The sequence below is a fragment of the Athene cunicularia genome (genome assembly GCF_003259725.1).
Source record: "Athene cunicularia isolate RWA chromosome 2 unlocalized genomic scaffold, athCun1 chr2_part1, whole genome shotgun sequence".
Classification (NCBI taxonomy): domain Eukaryota; kingdom Metazoa; phylum Chordata; class Aves; order Strigiformes; family Strigidae; genus Athene; species Athene cunicularia.
In genome coordinates this window covers 125,613,217-125,629,638 of record NW_020799095.1, presented here as the reverse complement: position 1 = coordinate 125,629,638, position 16,422 = coordinate 125,613,217, and positions in this window count along the sequence as shown.

Genomic DNA, 16,422 nt, shown 5'->3' with positions numbered 1-16,422 from the left:
ACATGCCACTTGGACTTTGAAAGCATATTTAAATAACTCATTTCTGCCAGAAAAAGAATTCCCAAGGTAAATGTTTTCTTCTGATAAAGGCTGCACACTTGTCGAGCTGACGTGTAAGAAAATTTAGATCTAGCATACTCTAAAATGCTTAATTATACTATTGTTCAGAATATGTCACAGAATTTTGGGCTGCATACTTCTATTATTCTCAGTTTAATATGTGTACTGTTGATCTGATAAATTAAGTATCTGTTTCAAAAAAATGTCTGGTATCATAAACCCAGGTGACTCCAAGTGATCCACTCAGCATTCAAGTTTCTACCCAACAAAAAACATAGACATTTAAAATCAGTGAATGGAAGAGTAGATTATAAGATGCAATAAATTATCCGCTGTTATGTCATGTAACAGAGGGAACTGTGTGAACCTGACCTCAAGCTGTGTCAATTTTTCTGCGAAAGTGCTGACAACAAACAATGCAGTTAATTTACCCCACAGGCTTTGCACCAGATGGTTATGCAAAGGGTACTAGTTTTACTAATCCACACTGCAGCATCCATTTTATCAGTACAGCTTGTCACTAGGTGGCTACAAGGATCCTGTGAAGCTTTCTAAGCATATTTGTGCTTTAAGAAAACAAAAATGGGGCAGCTGAGTGCTAATACAAGTGGTAGCAGTAGTGATTTCCGTAGGAATAGGGACTTTGTGCTACAGAGAAAATATATTTTCTGTTGCGCAATGGAGAACCAAAAACTGATTGTAAATACTTACACAATTTTTGCAACACCTAAGCAGAAATAGATGAGAACATTTCCACATAAGTGAGACAGGGTATGCTTACAAAGCAGTCATTATACAAATATAGTAATCAGACTTAAAGCGCAGTCACACTTAGATGCATTTGGGTTAGCATACGTATTGTGTTTGTTACAATGTTTTGGTAGCAGGAGGGGCTACAGGGGTGGCTTCTTTGAGAAGCTGCTAGAACTTTCCCTAATGTCCAGTACAGCCAATGCCAGCTCCAAGACAAACCCACCACTGGCCAAGGCTGAGCCCATCAGCGATGGCAGCAGCACCTCTGTGATAACATATTTAAGAAGGAGGAAAAAAGAAAAATCCTGCATATCAACAGCAGTGGCCAGAAGAAAGGAGTGAGAATATGTGATAGAAGCAGCTCTGCAGACACCAAGGTCAGAGAAGAAGGAGGGGCAGGAGGTGCTCCAGGCGCCGGAGCAGAGGTTCCCCTGCAGCCCGTGGTGCAGCCCCTGGTACGGCAGCTGTGCCCCTGCAGCCCAGGGAGGGGAACGGTGGAGCAGAGACCCACCTGCAGCCTGGGGAGGACCCCATGGTGGAGCAGGTGGATGTGTCTGAAGGAGGCTGTGAACCTGTGGAGAGCCTGCACTGGAGCAGGCTCCTGGCAGGACCCATGGCCCCATGGAGAGAGGAGCCCACTCTGGAGCAGGTTTTCTGGCAGGACTGGTGATCCTGTGGGGGACCCACGCTGGAGCAGTCTGTTCCTGAAGGATTGCACCTGGTGGAAGGGACCCACACTGGAGCAGTTTGTGAAGAGCAGCAGCCCATGGGAAGGACTCCTTTTGGAGAAGTTCATGGAGGCCTGTCTCCCATGGGGGGACTCCATGATTGAGCAGGGGAAGAGTGTGAGTAGTCCTTCCACTGAGGAGGAAGAAGCAGCAGAGATAACATGTGATAAACTGATCCCAAACCCATTCCCCAACTCCCTGCTCCACTGTGGGGGAGGAGTTAGAGAAATCAGTAGTGAAGTCGAGCCTAGGAAAAAGTGATGGGTGAAGGTAATGTGCTTTTAAGATTTGGTTTTATTTCTCATTATCCCACTTTGCCTTGATTTGTAATAAATAAAATTAATTTTCCCCAAGTCAAGTCTCTTTTGCCCATGATGGTAATTGCTAAGTGATCTCCCTGTCTTTATCTCAACCCACAAGCCTTTTATTATATTTTCTTTCCCCTGCCCAGCTGAGGAGGGGAGTGATAGAGTAGCTTTGGTGGGCACCTGGCATCCAACCAGGATCAACCCCCATAGCAGAAAAGAATTTTGCCAAGCTCTCTCCTTGAAGTTAGTGAAGATTTTACAGTGTTGTGTTAATACTGACTCAACTTTCCCCACCTGATATAACTCTGTCTCATGTGTGCAGAAAACCACTTAAGACTTGCCTCCATTATAATGTCAGAAAGAGAGTAAGCTTAAAGGAGATTCAAATATAGGCATACTAAGGAAAAAGGGGTGTTTGCATGGTCTGGCTTTGGGCACCAGAGGTTTCAGGTAAAAGCTCTGACTGTCTTCCACTGTTCAATTCTTTCCTCTCTCTTTCTATCTAGTGCAAAAAGTGCTATGGTAGACGAGCCACCCTTCTACCATTTGACAATAGCAACAAGGTGTTAAGCTTGTGCTTTCTTAAAATTCTTTGCTAAAGTCATATGTACATACATATACACATATACTGATAATTTTGCAATTTTTGCCAATTTTTGCTTTTCAAAATAATGGTTAATTAGAGAAGCCAAGGAAATAAGGTACATAAATCTCTGTTTCACAAGCCGGAGTCATCACCATCCTCTTCTGCAGTAACTGTTTTTCAGTATTCAACTGTTCAAGTCAGTGGAGATATCAGCTTCACTGTGAGAATACTATTAATGACTTGCTTAACAGTCATAAAGGGAAGCAGTCTCCCTTCAGACAGTCTAGTAAATGCTGGTTTGAAAAGGACATTCTATCTATCTATCTATCTATCTATCTATCTATCTATCTATCTATCTTCTATATTAATTTACATAATTAATTTACATATTCTATAATTAATTTACATATATTAAGTGTATACCAAATACTGGTAGAAATAGTGAGCAAATTTAATCTAAAGTTTAGTCTATAATTCACGCTCACTCCATTTTCAAGAAATCAAAATTAAACATTTACATTAAATGTCCCTTGTGTATAACAGGAGGACAGACAGTAGGGACAATTTAGAAAGATTAACTTTAGTTCAGCGGGGCCTTCTGCTGTAACAAGGGAAGAGGGAGAAAGGAGTCTTGCAGGAGGTGGTTCAAGACACCTTAAAACACTCTCCCTGATTGTCATCTTTGAATGGAAGAAGAGTATCATCACAAGACAAAAGATATCCTTTAGAGGATGCTTTTAAAAGCTTCTTGGTGGAAAAACCAACCAAACAAAAAGCAAGAAAAAGGCAAACTCTCTTGAATCGGTACAGATTCCCCTCTTAGAACTATGTGCTTAGGAGATAAGTTCCCTTCCTAGATTTACATATTTTTGGTCTCAGTTGAAAAAAATTGACAGTCTAAATGATGGTAAATTGAAAAGTCTGTATTACTTTTTTTATGACACCAATTAATAGCTCAAGTGAATGAGTTTTGTCCTAAAAGGATAGCTGCTCTAAATTACAACTCATTCTCAGTGATGTCTTCTGGTGCCACAACCTAGCATTTGCTATCAAGTTAGAAATATAAAAACTGCCAATAAACAAACCTTGAACTGTCAGATATTCTGTGCCCACACCTGTGGAGGACATTATATCCAGGCTGGAGCTATTCCTATTTTCCAAGTAACTCATCAATCTCTTTCTCCCTGACAAAACATTTAACCTGTGTTTTTTTCACAATAGGTTCTAAAATAGGCAATTAGACGACACAGTTTTCCTCAGGTTGATGCATTATGTACTAAGACACAATTGACCTTCAAGGCATGAGAAGTACCAGAAAACAGCAACTGTTCTTAAACTGTTAAAATCCGAAATGAACTCAGATGCCAGAAAGGATGCTTTCAACCAGCTATCTTGTCTCCATAAGTAGATGACTATGTTCCTTCCCTCCTACACTCTGTGAACTGAGAGCAGATATTTTATATTATAACTAAAGCTAAACTGGACTTCAGGGTCAACATAAGATTTATTTTTGCTGCCGTCAGTCTTTGAGGTGAGAACTGGACTTCTGGATTTATATTGAAACATATTTAGATTGTATGAATAATGAAGGATATGAGGTAGAGTGGATGGTTTATTTTTTCACCTTTGTTGTTATCTATTTTAACTGTTATGTGAATACCTACAAGACAGAGATACTGGTCTCTGTAAGGAATAATTGGAGGAAAGAGTCTGGTTAGACACATGAGTTGCAGTAGTCCTCTGTCGTGGTTTGAGCCCAGAGGGCAACTGAACACCACACAGCTGCTTGCTCACCCCTCCCCTCTCAGGAATGGGAAGGAAAAGCAAAAAGCTCAGGAATCAAGATAAGGATAGGGAGCAATGATACACCTATTATGGTCACAGGCAAAAGACAGACTCATTAAGGCAAGAAAAAGACCATCAGTTTAATTTAAACACCACCAACAACACTTAACAAAAAGAGTAAGACAGTGAGAACTATAACTGCCCTAAAACCACCTCCCCCCACCTTCTTCCCAGGCTTTCCGGAGAATGGAACGGTGTGTTCAGTCTTGCTGCTCCTTCTCCTCAGGGGGGAGTGTTCCTTGCACTCACACTCTTCCCCTGCTTCAGCATGGTGTCCCTCTCAGAGGAGATAGTCCTGAACTTTCTCTAACATGAGTCCTTCCCATGGGCTGAAGTTCTTCCCAAACTGCTCCACCATAGGTCTGTCTCATGGGCTGCAACTCTTCCTGAGCTACTCCAGCATGGGTCACTCATGCATTGTAGTCCTCCCAGAGCCAAATTACAAGAGGGGGCTTCTTCCCACAGAGTTCCAACTTTCTTCAGGTGCATCCACCTGCCCTGGCATGGGGGCCTCCATGGGCTGCAGGTCGGCATCTGCTCTACTGGTGACCTCCCTGGGTGACAGGAGAGCAGCCTGTCATCTCAGCATGGGCTGCAGGGGAGTCTCTGCACTGGCACACCTCCTCTCTTCCTCCTCCTTTCTTCCACTGACCTTGGTGTTTGCATAGGTGTATCCTTCACAACTCCTCCTCACAATTCTTCCTCCTCCCAGGTTGCCCTTCTTAAATACTTTATCACAGAGGCACGGTCACTGTCGCTATTGTCTCAGTCCTGGCTAGAGGCAGGTCTGACTTGCAGCCGGGGATGTTTTGAGAATTTCTTGCAGGGGCTACAGCTGTAGATCCCTCCCCCAGTACCAAAAACTTCACCACACACACAAACACAACAAACCCTCTTAATAGACTATCAGTTTTGGGGAATGTAATTTTAGGTTATGTTCCAGGCAATATGTGTTACCTACCATTAAATGGTATATACAGCTTCTGGTTTTAGCCTCCAGCCCCTGCCTACCTCTTCCATCCCGCTGTGAATGGAGTGCAGGTGGCAGTTTGTTTCACAACTCCAACACTATGCTTGAAGAATGCGGGGGTAGAAGTTAAGTTTGTCACTCCAAGCCTGCATCTGTCTGTGGGGTGTTTCTCACCAGTTTTGTAGCTTAGGGTATCTTCTCTCTCTTCTTCCTCTGTATTATATGTTGAAAAGAAATTATTAAAATGTGTATTTGCCAAGTAACGGTAGACTCTCTTTTCCTCTTTCCTCTTAGATTATTCAGTGTCCCTTAATATTTTAGTGTGTGGAAAGGGGAATGTAGGCTTGCCATGAACACAATGCCCATCTCACAGGATTGTTTTCCTCTTCAAATTATTTTATTTGCATTTCATATGGACAAACATGTGATTAATTGAACTAATTTTGAAAACAACTTCCTTGTACGTTCTCTAGGTTACCTGGATTTCAATGTATTTGAGAACTTGGATTTTATTATATTTATATAAATTTCCTATTGTACATTCATATCTCTGTGCATATGTAATTGACAGAAATGTCTTGGGAGCCCTCTGTAAAAATTAGGCATTAGGTCTAACTATTGACATAACCATTATAAAATGGCACACTTAATGCATCTCATTACTATGGCTATACCTTGAATATTATATTGTGCTCATTGAGAGGAAATAAAATACAATATAATCTGTCTCAGAGAATCTATTCCATATAATTTCAGTCATTTATAATGACCTTTAAACCACATAATTGTATTGTCTTGGGAAGGAATTAAGTTATCTTATGACGACTTATCAAGTCAGACAAACTTTCTGATCTGCAATTATAAATTAGACTGTATTTCATTTGTGTGGATTGTCATATCCCTGAGAAACAGTTTAAACAAAAAGCTGAAAACTTTTGTGATCCCAATTAGTCATTCTCAACATGCCTTTTATATATCCATATATTGAACTAGCAGATATATTTTCCCAAACGGAGAATGACCTACAACAAATAGGTAAAAGCAAGCTTCTTCACAAGCCTGTTTCTATACCCTGTTGTTCCGGTTAGATGACACCTTTCAAAACTGTACTGCAAGCCAAGAATCACACTGATATCCTACACTTGGTTTATGTGCTTGTTTTTATTATCTGACAAAGAAAGAGACATCCTGTTTCTTATTCATATACCCAGAGATGCACCAAAGCGATAGCTCCAAAATGAAGGGCACAGACACTTAGACTGAGTAAACTGCTTTAAAGCAGATAAATTCCTGGATTTGGGTTTTGATTTCAGTATAAACAATATCAATTATAAAATTAAGGGGACAGTAAGTATTATGACTTTATATTTTGAATAACTAAATTTCTTCAAAATCAGAGGCCTGCCAGAGAAAACTGAATCTTTTTGCAAACAAAAGTATGCAATATCAGTGATTATATGTATGATTAGCATCTTTGTCAGATACTTACAGAATGACCTGCCTTTTTATTTCAGAATAGAAGAACAAGGGAGTTTCCATCTGCATAGATTCTAGGCACGGTATTTACGTTCATATCACTGTTTATTAACATAGAGCTACTTTTAGATTTGATGACTCCTTCCACTGTATTGACAGTCTAGCACCATCAGTTCAGGTATTATATCCTGTTACATTTTGCAAGGAATGAGTGTTAAAATGTGTTATATAATATTTTAATGACTGTTTGACTTTTTTGGTTGTAATAAAATAGCTCTGTTGTGGTTTTGTGTATGTTCTTTCTTATGAGATCTCTGTTTGAAGGCATAATAAAGAAAAGTACTTTTCTTTTCACACTAGGAACTGCAGAGATAAAAATTCAGCTGGCTATAACATACCTTTGACAAGCCAGGGGCAGGGGTGGGGTGGAATGTGAACAAGATGTCATGAATTGGTGCTTGAAATTGAAAAACAGTAAGGATCAACAGTGTACAAAATGTGGTGGTGTTATCTAATAAGTGGCCTGAAGAAAGACTGGATGTGCACAGAACCACCTATTTTTAGCCAAAAAGAAATAATTTTGTACCAAATGGAGTCTTAATTTAGGCAAAAGTTTCACCAGCTGCAAAAGAATTAGTTTGGACATAAGACCTGATTTTGAAGTAGTTATTTCCAGTTGTACCTATTGCTTTGCAGCTGCATTTAATTACAAATCCATTTTTGAGAATTCAAAATTCTAATTATCAGTTTTCCAGAAGAAACCTGATAGACATCTGCATAATACAAAATGGAAGGTAGAGATGCTTTTCATAAGATCATTAAGTAAAATTTTCTCCTAGGAACAAGTACCAAATAACCTATCCTTACACTGAAAATTTATGATGATCCCAAATCGATATTAAAATCGTACTGAATTGAATGTGAATTTGACAGAGCATTGTGCAAAATACAAAGGAAGGAACTGTATATCCAGGAAGATTTTGTTTGGTTTGGTTTGTGGTTTTTTTTTTCTCTTCTCAATAAAAGCTTGTTTTAAAGCTGGCATAAGCACTTTTATTGTCATAACTCTTGTGTCAAACAATTAATTGGTCGAAAACCCATTCAAATGGTAGTTTAATTTCTTTTAGGCCAACTGTTGGCAAAGCTGCAAAAGGCAGTGGTGGTACTTACTCAAGAATATACTCTTTCATTAAGCAGGCATCATATTATTGTGATAATGTTGCCTTTAGCAATGTCTCCTCACAGAAAATGTTGGATTCATGACACTGGGAGGCATCCTGAAGCTAGTACAAATGTACTTCCCTTCTCAACACTCCCCTCCTTTACTTCTCTTGAAGCTGTGGCACTACCCTATCATGTATGACCTTACTTCAAAGAGGCCAGCAAAGCAGGCACTGTACTAATTAGTAACCCAATACTTTCAACATACAGATCTGTTCTGAGGCGGGAGTGACAATTTCAAACTGCTCGTAGAGATAGCCAGGAAGTCATAGACATATCCAAATCCATTTGCTGGTAACAAGAATAATGCAATAACCAAGAAATTCTTGCTCATACTGTGGGACCAGTCATAGTCCTGATCCTCTGAAAAATGAACACAATTTTTTTTTTTTGCTTAAGAGTTATAAGATCATTACACAAATTTGCATTATTTTCACAGTCATGAAAAGATAATGTGGAACAACTTCTTTGTGAGGTTTCTTATACTGTTATAGAGGACAAAATTAGGTTACTTCCTTCTACTCCACTGAGCTATTCTGCAATTTGCCGACTCAGGAAGACTTTGAAAGGAAGGCATCATCTGCCTTTAAAAAAGTCAGAGGTAAGCAGGTTATCTCCTCTGCACCATCAGACACACACATACAATAATCTGTACATTAAGGATGGTGGAATATTGACCTTGGCCAGCAGCCAAGCACCCACATAGCTACTTGCTCCCTCACCCTACCCAGGGGGATGAGGGGAGAAAACAAGGAAAAAAAAAAAAAAAAAAAAAAAAAAAGGTAAGAAATCTTATGAGTCAAGATAAAGACAGTTTAATAGGTGAAGGAAAGAGGAAAAGGAAACAAAAGAAAGGAAATAACTCACCAGCTCCCACAAGAAGACAGATGTCCAGCCATTCTCTGAACACTTCCTGCCTTGGAAGCCAGCCCATCACCTCACCCACCTTGTTCCTCTATCTGTTTTATTGCTAATCATGACATTATATGGCATGGAATATCCCTTTGGCCAGTTTGGGTCAACTGTTCCTGCTGTGTCCCCCTCCAGTCTCTGGCCCACTCTCAGCCTACTAGTGGGAAGACAGAGTGGGAAAAAAGAGAAATCTCCAATGTTGTGTGAGCTCGGTTCAGCAATAGCCAAAACACTGGTGTGTTATCAACAGTGTTTTTACCCACAAATGCAAAACTCGATACCATATGGACTACTATGTAGAAAGTTAACACCATCCCAGCCCTACTCAGGACAAGGATGCAATTTCACGTTATGTTCACAGTGTCTGATCTATCTGACTACACCAGAGGACCATATTTTATGCTCCCCTTGTTCATTTTACCAGGACTAATGACATTTATTCCCAACCTCTTCTTCATGTCAGATCTTCTGGCTGTATAAACCTGATCAGAGTGTAAGTTCATGACTCAGTGTGTGTGTGTAGGTAAATATATATTTGGTTTCTTTTCCTTTAGATTGATTAGGTGATTTACACATGAGACACAAGAAAAAGTAAGATCACTCCTTTCATTAACAATTGACAGCTGTATTGGATAGAGTGTAATGTGAATCCACATGCTATGTTGCGCTTTCAGAGTTGGCTGTCAGAGTATATGGCTGAAAAGAGGTGCTGTCTGGTTAGGAAGGCTGTGGGGAGTAAGGGAATATGCTGAGGAAAAATCCTTAAATAGTCAGAACTAAAAGGCAGTTAAAAACTAAAAAAATAAAACTATTTTATTCTGAGGAAATGGCTGACAAGGCAGTGACTTGCAGGTTCTAAAGAACGTGTCTTCGACGGTGCACAGAACTGTGCTTCAACTGAAAGCATACTTAAACTGTTTTCTTTACCATTGTATTTAATAATTACTTGGATAATTCAAGTGCTTTGTTAGGGATTCAGAAAATTATTATTCCTGTTGATTTTAATAATGTATTAAAATTGTTCTCAGGATAACTAATGTTCAGAACAAATATACAGATTGACTATTATGGGAAAAAAAAAAAAAAAAAAAAAAAAAAAAAAAGGAAACCTAAATAGGTCATAGTGCAGGAAGTAGAAGGAGTAGGAAGAAAAAGAAGATTGCCAAGCAGAAATAGTTAACAGCTGCATTCTGGTCTACAGAAAAAAACAGAGTGGGCAAGATGGTTAATCTGGGAGGGCTGCTGCGACAATAAAGAGAACAGTGCAATGCGATGACTGGTGGTTTTCACTGAAGTCCCAAGCTTCTTATGGAACAATTTAACTTGGATAGCAGCAGTGTGATGTCTGTTCTGTTGACATTTGCCTTCTCTCACTGATGGACTCCTTTCATATTTCTGTTTCACCAAACCAGGGGTAATTTCTCCATAAAACACTCTCCTGTACTATCCTGTCCTTTAAGAAGCGTCAAAGAAAATGAGAAGGTAATTATACAGAATTGAATGTTTAGCTTTGTCTAAACACAGAGCAAAATCTGTGCTGTGTCACCGTATTTTTAATTTGATAAATTCCAGTTAAGTGGTATGGAAACCTGACTCGTCCACTGCTAACACTGAAGTGTATTGGGATTAAGTCTATTGCAAATGGTGGTGATACACTGGTTTATAACTTGCTTACTTGGGTGGAGAAGCAGACCTCAGAAGTAATGATTCCATTGAAGATGTATACTGTAAGCTCATGATTTTTTTAAAACTATTTGGAGCAAAGTTACTTTTATTCTGAAATTATTAATATTTCAGATCCTGTACATTGAGAGATCCACTGGTTGATTTTCCTTCGCAGGAAGCTTTAGAACAAGCTGTTTCTATTCACAATATTAGTTTGAATAATACATGACAGAGGGTCTGATGGGTTTCTTTTCTCCCTTTTTTTCAGAAATGAATGCCTGAGAAACCCAATTCACCTTCTCTGACAGATTCTAGCCCGTTTAACTGCCTTCATAATATGATATAGTGACTTAAACAGGCTGATGAAACTGCTGTCATTTTGGTTAACACTGAGGTTAAATGAAAGCCTTTCTCCCCAGTCCTTTTCAGTATCCTCAGCTTTGCTATAGAAAGGGTTGCTTTGGGCTGAGGACTGACTACATCTCAGCATGTCCAGCCGAGAGCAACCTCCGACTTCACCATTTTGTACTGAATGTGCCAGCAGAGACCAGGAGGTACCTCAGCTTTTAGTATTTCATAGTGGGGCTTTCAAACGGATGATGATTCACAAGTGCAGCAAACACTCCACCATTTTAGTTCCAAACCTTGCAAACTGGGAATACCTTTGTATTCATGCCAGGTTTTGTTTCACCACAAAACATGTCATTTGACAGAAGCAATAATGAGTTGTGTTAATCAAGTTGAAATTCATTGTCTACTTGCACACAACCAAACCAGTTAAATATTTTTTGCGTTAGGCACTGAAAGCTAATTATTACCAGAACTGGAACTTTGATGTTTGGGTCTTATGGTGTTTTTTTTGTTGTTGTTGTTGTTTTTTTGTTTTGTTTTGTTTTGGGTTTTTTTGGGGGGTGAGGTTTTTTTCAACTATTTATTTTCCTATCCACCTATCTTCATCTCTAGGGCATGCTTTCTCCCTTTGTTCATTTTTTTTTACTATTAATTGAATTCTCTTTCTATAGTGGCTTTATACATAATACACAGAGAGGTTATTGTGTTTGTTATTGGTTTGGCTTCTTTTTAAGAACATTAATAAATAAATCTAACAATAGTCCAGCAGGAAATTTGGTAAAACAGAACTCTTCATCACAGAGGGGCATCTGATCACTTCTAAACTGAGCACTGACACTTATCAGATTAAACACAATATATGGTGAATTGTCACTAGAATTTTGCATTTTATACCATACAAATACAACTTTAATAAATTTGAGGATAGTCCCAGGGAAAGGCAAGAGTATTCTGCTGTTGTAAACACAAATGAGATATTCAAGAAGTAGATGACAGTAGGATACTGACATTATGTGTGCAGGACTGCAATGTGGCAATGATACTTTATAGGATCATATAAGTATATATGCAAATATCAGTGACTGAGCTAATTACTGCATAAACGAAATGAAGATTTCTTACTTCTATTATCAAAGGTTCTTAAGCCACATCCACACATTGATTTTTAATTACATGAATGTTAATATTCTTGGTGTTGACCACTGTGGATTGTCCTCATTTTGGGGTTTAATCATTGCTGTAATTAACATTATCAATGCTAAACAAACTGATAGCTAATTAGGACATTTTTTTTCTTTAGAAACAAAGGTTATAGTGATAATCCTTGGACTCAGATAAAAAATTTGATATAACTGAATGTCTATATTGACAAAACTTCATAATATTCCTTTTTAATATATTCCAGACCAATGATAAGATGCTATAAAATATTACCTAGTGCGTTGCTACTCTACCATTCTCTTTGCTTTTCTCCTTTTATGAATTCATTGTTGATCTCTTCCTGAATGAAAACAAAATAATTCTGATTACTCAATCTTTTCTTTGTTTATTTAGTCATTTATGGTCTAATTTCAGTTACTACATTATTTCATAACCCTTTAAGACTCTGCAATTTATTTTATATACTTCTACACAAAATATATCACCATAAGCCAAATTTTATCAGATAATGAAATTGTGTTAAATAACTATTCTCTATGAATAATTCAATTGATTACCTAGCGAGGCCACAATAAAAACCAAAAAATTTTTCCTCCAAGAGCCTGAGACTTTATTTTCTGGTTTGTTCAGTGTCTTTTTTAACTGCTAGCAATGATAAAGAATCATTTTTAAATGCCTCAGCTGTATTTCTACAATAAGTTGAGTGCACACAGAATTTAGAAGTCCCAGTATAGATAGTAAATGAGCTCATTAATTTAATATTACCCTAAACATTCATCTTGATAACTCTCTTCTGATTTTGGTGTTCTGGTGGCGTAATTGATTCAGGCTTTGGGTAAATTTCAATATAGAAAGAATGAAATCTATGTCCAAAAGAACATAAAAGAAAATAATTGAAATCATCAATCAGATATCATTGTAAGACAATTAAATAAAGGAGAATCCATTAGGACCTCTGCAGCACCTAAATCTTCAGTTTAAGTAATCCTTGCTTCTTACATGGGAAAGACAGGAAAGCCAGGATGCTAATGTGGCAAACCTGATTCCCATAAAGTTCACACCAACTGACAGTAATTTCATTAGATCGGATAGCTGGCATTGTTTTTAGGCAGCCCCTTGATGGCAGAGGGGGAGGGAGAGGCAAGACCTCTATGGGGTTCAATAACTGTCCTTTTTATCATAGTGATAACCAGAGTGGGCAGTAGCCAGGGCTGAGAAATGCAGAAAAGATGTGAGTGAAAAGTAAAATAACAAGGGGAGGGGTTTCAGTACAGGTGAATTGTGCCAAGAGTTCTAGGAATTACTTATTTAGCTCCACTGCAGGGAAAATTAGAGTTTATGTTCAAAAATTTGTTTTTGTGAACCTACCAAAGGTAATGGGAAAGAGTAAAATAGGAATCAAGAATATGGAAGCCACAAGCTTTGGGTCCGACCTACCGTTCCCTTTCTCTTGACCTAAATGACAGCTTCTTGCAGTGTATGTCTATGTGTGGAAGTAATTTCTATTGGCAATTCTGCTGAGATTTTACCCTTGAGAGGAACAGCTGAACAGTTCAGAAAAGACAACAGAACCTTGGCACACAGCTCGGTAATTGTGTCCTATCTGAGTCACCAAAGGTTTGATAAGAACACACTGAAAGCACAGGGTGGCTTTGTGCCAGACTATAAATATACTTTAGAATAATTTTAAACCATTCAGAATCCACCAGTAAGTTTTACAAGGATGGATAGCAGAACAAGCCTTATTATAACATTATTTTCTCCTTGTCATAAAGTGCATAATACAGAATATTCATATTCTTGCCTCTCAAAAGCATTAGAACAGTAGACTCCAGAAGTGGATAAAATTACTTTTCCCACATATGTTGCTACCTAAACTGAAATGCCTATGATTAATCACTACTACCTTTTTTTCCTGACATTAATTAAAAAAATGATGAAAGTGCAGAGAAATGAATATTAATTTCAAGTAAAAAAAATATTCATTTCAGGTAGAGATGCTGTTAGGAAGAAAAGTGGAAGAGTTCTTGGATCCATTAAGTATCTGACATGTTAATCACTGAAATTCTAAAGGTAATTGCCAGATAAAATTAAAAAAAAAAAAAAAAAAAAAAAAAAAAAAAAAAAAGTGGTGAAGTGTCAGCAGCTAGGAAGAATATAAGTTACTGTGTCAATCACTGGAAAGGACAAAACAGTTCAGGAATATAATTTAGATGGATTATATCCAAGGTGGAATACTGAAATAAGTAAAGGCATTGATGTTTCATTATTGAAATAAAATTTAAAATAAATTTCCATATATGAATGGATAAAAGTACTAAGAATATCCTCAGAAATGCTTCAGAGAAGGTCACATTGTTTTGAAAACAATGACAAAAGATCTAATATATTCTTGGTTTTGTGGCATTAATGTTGGTGTTAAACAAACAAACAAACAAAAGTATTAACTTTTTTTTAGTTTACAATGATCTAACACACTATGTTCTGTTTGTTTGTGTGTTTACCTTTTTAACTTCTGCTTAAAACCTTTTATTCCTTATCTCCTTAGCCTGTTCCCACCATATTGTAACTCCCAGTCACTTTCAAAACCTCCTTGTCAACATTCAAAATCCATTCTCCTTGAGATGTCTTTGCCAGAGAACACTCTTGGACTGTCATAATATTTATTAATAAGTCACTGTTATCTCTTTCTTTCCTCTAAAAGACATAGAATGTGTCAAGGTCTTCTGAGAAGGTTTTAGATTTTACCATGAAGTGTCCAAATGAAATGGGAAAGGTTGCTGGAACTTTAATCTCTGGTGAGACCTATTAATTTTTTTATAAAGAATATGCATTTTTTTAAAAATACTCTAGCCAAATAAAAGGAAGAGACCTACTTGTAGAGATTCAGAGCTATAAACCAAAGATAAATGGCTTGGAATTTAAAATTTAGATTAGACATCAGAAAGAGGTTTTTAACAGTGAACACCACTAATAGAATAAATTACCTAGAGCAATGTTGCAGTCTAATGACTTCCCTGAGAAGGTGAGATTAAGCATACGTGTGGGAATAGAGAACAGGTAAACTCTGTGTAAATGATTTACTAGATGAAATGTCCAGATTGTATTCAGCCCAAAAGTTTAAGGCTGCGATTCAGTCAGGTTCGCTGAAGATAACATAAGATTTGCAGAAAATTTAAAAAGAAGTGAGACAAAGCTCGTATTTTTTTCATGGATTTTTCACCTTCTTATGCCTCTTGCATCTCTTAATAACAGAATAATATAGTTAATATTTTGTTGGAATTTCATGTATGAAAAAATCCAAAGTGACATTAATTTAATAGAAATGGCAGAAAGATTTCCATACTTTAAATGTTATAAAACACTATTTGTCTAACTACTGTGGAAGACATTTTGCCAAGTCTATCTATGGCTCAAGGTTCTCTACTAAGCTGAAACAACAAGATCCAAAATTTTAAAATCTAAAACCTAAAATCAGAAAATCACTTTACTTTCTTGCTTTTTTACATTTATTCTAACAGCAGTTGCGAAGTAGTACATGGAACTCCAACCAACCATATGACAGTATTCCTGTAACATATCTATCTATTCATAGGCACTAAAATGATTCACTGTAGAGAAAAAGTTTTCCACTTGTTTACAAACTTCAATTAAAATGAGTGCTCATATTTCAATAGTTATTGACAGTTAATGGTATTTCTGTTATTTGTTTGTTTATATTTTATGGGCTAACTAACCAAATTTGAATTCTATCAATTTCCTGCACACCTTATCACTACACTCCATCTTTCTATATATTAACGCTTTACTTAGATTAGACTCTAATAGATGACAGTAAATTTATGCCTTACTGCGTACTTATGCAGTGTACAGTACAATCTGTCTGTAATCCTGATGTGCACTTACTTCCTACTGCATTAACATCAGGAGGGTGACCAGAAGGCTTAATATGTAACTCTCAGGTTGGAAGATGAGTTTCTATCCCTGTTACTTTAACCAAAAACTGCAACTTTGCTTCTAAGATCAGAATCAGACAGGTCCTTTTTAGATATATTCATGCTTTAAAACTAAGATGATCTACATTTTCCTAGAAAACTTCTCAGCTCAACACATGTCTTTCCAGGAAATATCTGAACTGCTAGAAAACTTGTGCTGTTTTTCTTAGACTAATTGTGTCAGTTCGGAGCCCAAAATAAACATAATCCAGTCATAAACTATTTTATGACATCTACTCACACAACACTCCTGATAATCAACTTCCAAATCTCCAGAGTAAAATGCAGAAAAAAATTTCCAATCACTTTAAAGATCCATAGCCAAAGAGATCCCTGTTGGCTCCACATCTGAAAAAAAATCAAACGGCATGTTGATTCTTCCAAAGTCAAT